Source organism: Culex quinquefasciatus, chromosome 2 (assembly GCF_015732765.1).
Source record: "Culex quinquefasciatus strain JHB chromosome 2, VPISU_Cqui_1.0_pri_paternal, whole genome shotgun sequence".
NCBI lineage: Eukaryota > Metazoa > Arthropoda > Insecta > Diptera > Culicidae > Culex > Culex quinquefasciatus.
Window position 1 is genome coordinate 15,934,685 of NC_051862.1, and position 8,722 is coordinate 15,943,406.

Below are 8,722 nucleotides of genomic sequence, written 5' to 3' on the forward strand. Positions count from 1 at the left end.
TAGTTTTAAGCTCGGCAAATTATTCCTTTCTACCGTTTAGTGCAGTGCAGTTTGGCGTTGCTCATCAACCATGATTAAGTGGTTTTCACGAGTTGCTCAATCTTTCTTTTTTAGGTTGAATTGTGTACTGATTTGTGTGAGTAAAATGAGTTTAGTATCACATTACAAAACATGTAAATTTACATATTTTTGTAGAACTTTACTTATCCACATAAATTGATGTAAAATTACAATAATTGGAAACTAAGCTCTTTATTGTACATTATTACAAGCAATCGCAAATACACACATGATAGTTTTCATTAACCCCCCGGATAAAAAATTACCATTTGATTACCATATTGGATCATACAATGACACTTTGAGAAATGGTAACTATTTGTGAAATCGTTTTTTCAATTTCCCAAAATTAAAATTTAACTATATTAAACTATTTGTGAACTGTTTGATTGAAGGTTACTTTTTGCCAAATAGTACTTAAACCATTTATTTACCATACAACAAACAGTTTTTTGACGAAAATAGTACTGAGTTTTTTAAGGTTACCCGCATAGAAAAAAACCGTTTGAAAATCATTTGTTAAATATTCAATCAACCTTTTACCAAATTGTATAGCAACTATTTGGTAAATATTTTTTTTGATTCCTCACTGTCTCTCAAATAGTGAACTATTCCCCATATATGTTGTTAGCAATATTCACTATTTGATTTTTTCTTGTAGCGACACTTTGTCAAGTGCTTTTTGAAAGTTCATTTTTGCGTATATATTTTAGGGATTTCACCATTTCTCAAATGGTATTTTTATGGTTTTAAATAGTTATTTCAGTGATTTTTCATGGAGCATTACATTTTGGGGAACAGTTGTAACAATTCGAATGAACATCAATTTTTCAAGGATTTTCGGAATTTTGAGCTAGAAAACATTAATTTTGCTTTGGTCAAATAGCTTATTTATTTTTTCATTTTATTTGATATATATATTATATTTTTGTCTGAATTGTCCTAATGATATATGGATTTTAAATTCAAACATGATGGAGAGTTTGCGGGATTCTAAATTGGCAACAAATTAAACTGAAGAGAAAATAACACAAAAAAAATCTTAGAATAAACTAATACAGAAGAAAAACACAGTTCAGGGAGGTATCCACTGTGGTAGAGTTGACCAAAGCTGTACACCACGATCAGCTCCATCTCCGTCATTCTTTGGAAATTGTTGGTCGGATGGAGGGGTCCCAGAGGTTACTTCAGCAGCCGGTTCTGAAGATTGTTCTGAAGGAAAACGGCGCAGTCGTGCAACGTCGGATAACCGAGAGTTCATCTGGTGATCTTGTTGTTCTTGAGTTCAACCTGAAAAAAAGAAAACAAACTAAATGAAAAAAAAAATGGTAATAAATAAACATGCAACATTTGAAGGGAGCAGTACGACATCGCTCTTACGGCCTTTCTTTTCATGTGTTGAAATGGGAAGAAGGCCGTAAGAGCAATTTCGTACCGTCCCTTTCAAATGTTGCTCCAGAATACAACTTGTTATCATCCCGAGCAGACGGAAATAACTTGGGAAGGTCAGTTTTAGATATTCTGAGAAGATCAAAATCCGTTATTGGGATGATCGGATTAGTTGTTAAAATAACAAATTTCAATAACAAAAATTTGTTCGAAAAATAACTCAAATTGTTATTGCTCTGTTATTGCAATAACATACTAATAACATAGAATCCAGAACATTGGAATAACAAGGTTAGTTATTCTGAGCAATCGATGGGGAGCACACAAATAACAAAAACTGTTATTTGTATGGATTGAATGCATAACAGAAAGTGTTATTATTTTATCACATGGAAAGCTACCCTAGCAGAATTTTGTGAAGAAAAATAACATAATTAATGAAGCATAACATTGTAACTCAGGCTGTTACAAATATGGGTTATTTTTAAATGTTGCTATCAAAATCTGGTTTTAAATTGTTGTTTTAGATACACTTAAGCCCCCTTTTACGCTCTGTGAGGGAAGGGGCTAGCGTAAAGTGGTGGAGCTTTATTTGGCAATCGGGGATACATTCTTAGAAAACTTTTAGTTTGACTTACCGGAAATTTTAATACGGTCGAATTCTTTGGAGTCAATCTTTGTCTGAAGATTTGCTGATCCTGGCTCTCTTAGTTCACTCCAACCCCGAGATCGCTTTTGATTTACTGACGCACACATCTTTCTTTTTTTTCAACTAAGGCTGCCTTTTCTGTTGCTTTTGGTCCAAGTTGAGTTTCTACCTAAAATGTTGGAAATTATCACAAAGTGTCTAATTCTTTTGTAGAAAAAAATCAAGCACTTATCTGAAGGTGGTTTTGCTGGTGATATTCTTCAGCACAGAATGTTTTTATGATCAACGGCACGTGGTTAGTTGAATCTTCTTGATGATGTTGCTATCCATGCCCTTGAAAACAATTGATCGATCTGGAATGTTAGAAGCTGGAGTTAAAAGCTTTTTTTTTAAAGATAATTTTTCAAGGATTTTTTTCAAATTACCTTCTTAAGCAAGAAGCCGCTGATGTGTGCTTGCACGGAATCGAGTTCACCAATCAACTCACCAACCTAGCCTATGGGAACGACACAATCTCCGCCGGTTTTGCAGCTCACGTTCCGACTTCGGCGAATCAACTTCCTCCTCCGCTCCTTTCTGGAAAAAGAAGGAAACATTTATAATTTTAATTGATAACTCTTTTGAAAAATAAACTTACCTTCGGGAAGGTAGGGTTGGCAAGACTATTTTTTCAGCTGACAGAAAAGCAGCTTGAATCGACTCAGCCGTTTTGAAAAACATTTTTTGTGTAAGCGTCTTTTACTTTTACCTGGAAAAGAGCACGATAAAAGTTTGAGAAGAAATCCCAAGGGGTGATAAATAATCACTTTATTCCGTCAGAATCAGTGATTTTGCAGGCTGAACGTAACTAACTTTTGGGCACCCTCAGCAAACGTCATATCAATACAAATTGCTGCCGGAACTTTTCCGGATCTCTCCCGGAAAAGATCTGGCAGCAATTTTGTATGCTTTGACGTTTGCGGAGGGTACCAAAAAAAAGGTAAACAAATCACTTCGTGCGTCAGCCAAAACTTAACCCTCCAGCAGGTGATTTGCTAATATTTCAAGCAAAATAATAAATGGGGCCAAAGTGTAAACAAACAGTCTGTCCTGCTTAATTCAATGGATGTTTACGTTAGGAACGAGCAGGACAGACTCTTTGTTTACACTTTGGCTTTGGCCCATTTACATTGTTTTGCTTGATTTGTTCTCCTGGCGCACGTCTAAATCCGACCAGTTTTCACTGTTAACGGCTATTGCAAATATGTGGACCTTTTTTACGCAAAACAATGTAAATGGCACAATGTCGAAGTGTAAACAAAGAATCTATCCTGCTCGTTCATAATATAATAACTAATCAACTAACGTGAGCAGGACAGACTCTTTGTTTACACTTTGCCATTTGCATTGTTTTGATTGAACTTTCACAACAAATCTGAACGCGAAAGACAAAATCAATGAAAACAAACCTTTGACAGCTAATTCAAGCGCAGGTTGCACATCCGGGAGTTGGACTGCCGAAAAACGCCTTCCGGAGGTTGTTAGGCCGTCACCCACAGAAAGGAGGAAAAAACAGCTGCTGCTAACTTGTTTTGCTTCCGGAGGCCACTCAAAACACTAGACAGATTTTGTCCTCGCTTCTTCGGTGGCCAATTTGGTCACGATTGTTCTCACATACAAATAAACACAAACAAACTCCCGCGAACGAAAACAAAACGGTGTTATCACTTGTAAACACACAGCCGGCCGCGACGACGAAAAAAACAACTGCCTGCTACGATTGAATTGTTGACGTTTGCGAGTGCGAAGACAGCAGGGGGCGTCCATAAATAACGTTTAGATACAATTTAATTTGAAAATAGAAATGCTGACGTAGGTTTGATTTTTAACTGGCGTTCATGTAAACGAACAATCAATAATTACTAAATCCAGAGTTTTTTGTGAAAAGGACCGATAAACTATTGTCTTTCATATGTTTATAGGACCTAATCAAAAAAAAGTCGAGAAATGCACATTGTTTGTAGCTATGAAAACCTTATTTTAAACACCGAATATCAAAAAAAAAATTCTGTATTGCTTGGCTTGTAAATAAATGTTCTAGAGATTTATTTGACCTAGGGAATCCCTTAGAAACTATAAAAAAACACTATAGTGATCTATAGATATTAAAGTTTAGCAAGCTAAGTAAAACGTCATTTCGGGATGGCCTCTTTGAGAGATCCCGGAGATTCGTTTCCCAACGTTACCACCGTTACCACCCACCACCCACGACTCTCGATGGCTTGGATGTAAATAAATAATTATTTTACACTCTCAAAAGAGAACAGTAGGAATCACAAAATACACTGTAACTGAAAATCGCACTTTGCTGAGTTCGTTTTCGCACTTCTTCATGCGATTTTTTTTCTGTTCGACTCTGATTACCAAAAAAAATGTGGATTTTCAGTTACAGTGTAGATTGTATCCGAGGAGTTGGAGGAGTCCTGTCGAAAATAATTATAAATCGATAATCTGCATTTTTTTGAAGTTGGACTCAAAAAAAACACAAGTTCGTGAAAAATCTTTCCTGCACTGTGCATTGTGTCTTTTTTTGGCAATATAGGGGAAATCTACCCATTTTAATCCTAATAAGCGGTCGTGTTTGAATGATGCTGGATAATCTAGAGTCTCCCTTGAATTTTACTAAAACCAAGTACACCAACGAGTAGAGCAAGTTTTTGTGAACATTTCTGTTTATTTTCACTTTCACTAAAAGTTATTCTATTTCTTTACCAAGCATTTAACAAAAAAAATTCCCAAGGGTATTCTAATCGAGGCGAATGCATTGGGCCACGCCCATTTTTCTAATATCGGCTTAGTTCTTTTTTCTTCCAACACTCTGTCGAGTGTTGCCATTTGCGCTGACAGTTCAAACGAACACTCACGAAAAGTGGCATTTATAGGGAAAGTTTCCTGGCATCGCTGGCTGTGCTGCTGGTGGTGTTGACGGCCAGCCTTTGTTCTTTTTTGCCTTCGTCTCTCGCTCGATTTTCTTCAGCCTTCGATTTGAATGCAAAGTGAAAATTGAAACGTCAAACGACTTGACGCGTTTGTTTTTTTGATGGCGCTTGCTAATTTATTACATTTTTCGGGATTATTCTTCAAGTGAGTGCCTTACTAATGATCAAAAGAACATGTTGCCGGTAGTTGGAAGCAATTTCATATCTTAAGCGCCGTGAAAAAGTAAGCGAAAGTGAAAAGGTAATTTTGGCGATATTCATTAAGCGTTTGAGGGATTCTCGTGTGTGTCACTGTGTGTGCCAACAAAATGATGAGCAGTGGTCTCGCAAAATACAAATTATGATCAAAAGTGCATTAAATGTGATCTTTTGGCCAGTAAGTGGCATACATTTGCGTGCTTACTCAAGGCGGTGCTGTTGCTGGTAAGTTTATAGCCCAAATAGTATTTTTGGAGCTTTAATCGAGCATCAAACTCTCCATATGACGAAGATAGGTGTTTGATTGGAAAGGGTAGATTTCCCCTAATTTGATAAGAAAGAGAATTCCCACGCTATTGGTAAGTTGCTTACAACGCTGTAATAAAAATAAAAATTAATCCCTTCCCGTTGCAGATTTTCCGAAGAAATACTACCTCGCGACAAAGGGGCAATTTTACTTCTTTATGAAGGAATTCAAGGAGAAGGAAAAAAACAGCCGTGTGTTGTTTCAGTGGCCTGGCCGATGTCACGGGAAAATCCGGTCCCCGAATGAGGGAACGGTTCACGGCTTAGAGCAAGCAGTTCAGCCAGGTTTGAGCAAATCCAGCTAGAAATCGCCAACTGGAGGTGCAGAGCTTCCGCTGGGGATGGCTTTTGATGCGATGCACAACAACTCGATCCAAACACTTCTGGTTCCGCCAGTACGTCGAGTACTCCGGAGAGATGTTTACCAGCGCCCAGTTCACTCAGCGTGCCGTGCTCAAGTTCGCGCACTACACCGAGGCCACCCTCATAGCAGGCCAGTTCACGAATCAGTTCCACCCTGCGTTCCGTGAGCCACAGCTGCTGATCGAAACCGGCCCGCTGACCGATCAGGCGTCCTATGCTGCTCAAGTTCGTCAACTTTGCCATCCTGTGCAACACCAAGTCGTCGCACTCGGTCGGTCTGATGTGGTGGCTGTTGGCCCGTGAGGAGCTGAAGCTGCGCGGAAAGATCTCCGACAAGTGGGAGCTGAAGCCAGATCTGTTTTTCTAATGTGATCCGGAGGAGGGTGAAAACTGGGGTGAGGAAGCTGCTCTGGCTGCTGCCGCGGCTGTTACGGCCGTTACTGGTGCTGTTAGCCTGAAGATGATCCAATTCGATGACTGGAACGAGGACGACGCCCAGACCATCGGATCACCCTATAGGGTGGAGCCTCGGTGAATTCCAAGGAGAAACGACGGTGCTGCTACGCGCAAAGGGCCATGTCCGAAGCTGGTCGGCTGTTTGTCGATGACTGACTACAGAATGCCTCTAATGTTGGCTTATCAACACTTTGACATTCAATTACATCTCATCATTTTTCAACTGGAATTGAGTGATAAATAGCTCGTTAGGGAAATTCTCGTATGTTTGGTAGGTTAAACACTCGCTCCTAACTCCATCCACTTTGATGATTTCCACTTTTCAAACAACTTATTTTATAAAACTGTTAATAGAACTTGCTTGCTCAGTTCTTATGGAGCAATTTATCACTCGATTTCACTTTAAAATGCTTTTATGAGCTGTAATTGAACGTCAGAGTGCTGATATGGTAACATTAGTGGCGCGATGGAGTTAGATGCTGTTCCCCTACTGATAGCTGATGAAATAAAATCATTCACGTTAGTTATCGAACGATCGTAATCATCCGAGTGCGGTTGGAATTAATGGACCTATATCGAGCGTAGTTGATAAGTTCCGATAGAAATAAAAAATATGTATAAATCTTCAAATCTTGAGTTTTTAAAGGGCAAAATTGAAATTTAGATGGCAATCAAAAGTCGTCGTTTTAAATTATTAATCGCAGATGTGTAATTTATGGTTTGATAAAGCCAACACGCCATGGTATATTAAGAAAGAGGTCGCAAAAATTGACGAAATGTTAAGTTCAATTAATCCTTTCGTGGAAATTTCGAGGCGTGCACGGAAAATTTCTGACAGAGCGAATTGGAAGGCGAATGAGTGGGTGCACTGGCTCCTGCATTTCAGTTTTATAAGTTTAAATGGAAAACTCCCAAACACTTATTTAGATCACTATTTGCTCTTAGTCAAATCCATAACAACCTTGTTGCAAAAATCAATTTCTCAAAACATGTTTGATTTGGCGGAACATCAATTACAGAAATTTGTGAAAGATTTTGAAATACTTTATGGAATTTCTGAAATGAAGTACAACATACATTTATTGACTCATTTAGTTTCATGTGCAAAAGATTATGGTCCTCTGTGGGCATTTTCTCTCTTTGTTTTTGAAGACGTCAACGGAGTTTTTAAACAGTTTGTAAAAGGGCCGAAGGAGCCAGTAATTCAAATTGCAAAACGTTGTGTAATGCAATTCAAAATTAACAATTATGATAACTTGTCCATCGATCCAAAAGTTTCAGAATTCTGCAAAAAGGTGAACTTGATCAATTCCATTGATACTAGAACTACAACTCAAAAATTTGTTATTGACGAATCCGTGATTAACGAATATAACAACGTTAGAGAATTTTTTGTTTTGTCCAGATTGAAGTTTAATAACTTTATTTTCAAACCGTTCTTTAAGTCAACTTGGTCAGGAAAACGAAATGAAAAAAGACCGAATAATGATTGTTTTTTTTTTAGTATTGAAGAGGAATTTGAAATATTTTTTGGCAGAATTCATACAATTTTAAGTGACGGTGAGAAATATTATTTTTTGTTTAGACCTGTTGAAACTTGCACAATTGCACCATCTGTGGAAGAACGATTTTTGAAAGCAAAAGTAGACGTGAATAATTGTTTGTACCTAGTTCAAATCAACAACACATTGTCAAAGTACGTATCGATAGGGTGCGATGAAACTATGTATTTAACTAAAATTATGTATAAACTTCACGTAGATTAAAAAATAAGGCTTAAAACAGCATTTTTGAAAAATAGAGGAATTGAAAGAAATTATTTCATAAATAGTATAGAAATATTCGCAAAAGGTTCAAGATGGAAGGCAAAAATATATATAAATGATAATAAAAGTTCTTAAACATATGTAATTCCTAGTTTTTTTTTTCAAATTCCCTTAAAAACACATCAACTTATTCTTTTCGAAAAAAAAATTAAGAGAATCTGTCAAATAATAAATTTATGTTCAAGAATATGATCAAATTCTAGCACCATTTAAAATTTAAATTAACAATTTTGCAAATACTAACTATTTGTGAAAACATCACCACCATATTTTCGAACCAACAATTTGACAAATCGTCAACATTTCCCAAAAAGTAATTTAATGTTTCTTTATGGTCACTAAATCATCCTCGTTCATCCGGGTACCATTGCTAACCACCCTTATGCCAGATGGTTAAATCATTTGTGAGATAGTAAAAATTCATGCCAACCATATAAATACCATTTTTAAAATAGTAGTCAAACATTTTTGGAAATGGTAGTAACAATATAGTTTAA

General features: G+C 37.0%; 1 long non-coding RNA gene and 1 pseudogene across 1 annotated transcript; one reads left to right on the plus strand and one right to left on the minus strand.

The window, feature by feature from the left end:
• Positions 1-1,132: 1,132 nt before the first annotated feature.
• Positions 1,133-2,844, minus strand: LOC119767780. Its single transcript, XR_005277698.1, has 3 exons — positions 2,736-2,844; positions 2,088-2,674; positions 1,133-1,350 (listed from the first exon to the last, which is right to left on the minus strand). It is a non-coding gene; the product is annotated as an uncharacterized LOC119767780 (long non-coding RNA).
• A 2,755-nt stretch (positions 2,845-5,599) lies between these two features.
• Positions 5,600-6,868, plus strand: LOC6049716 (annotated as a pseudogene).
• The last annotated feature ends 1,854 nt before the right edge of the window (positions 6,869-8,722 follow it).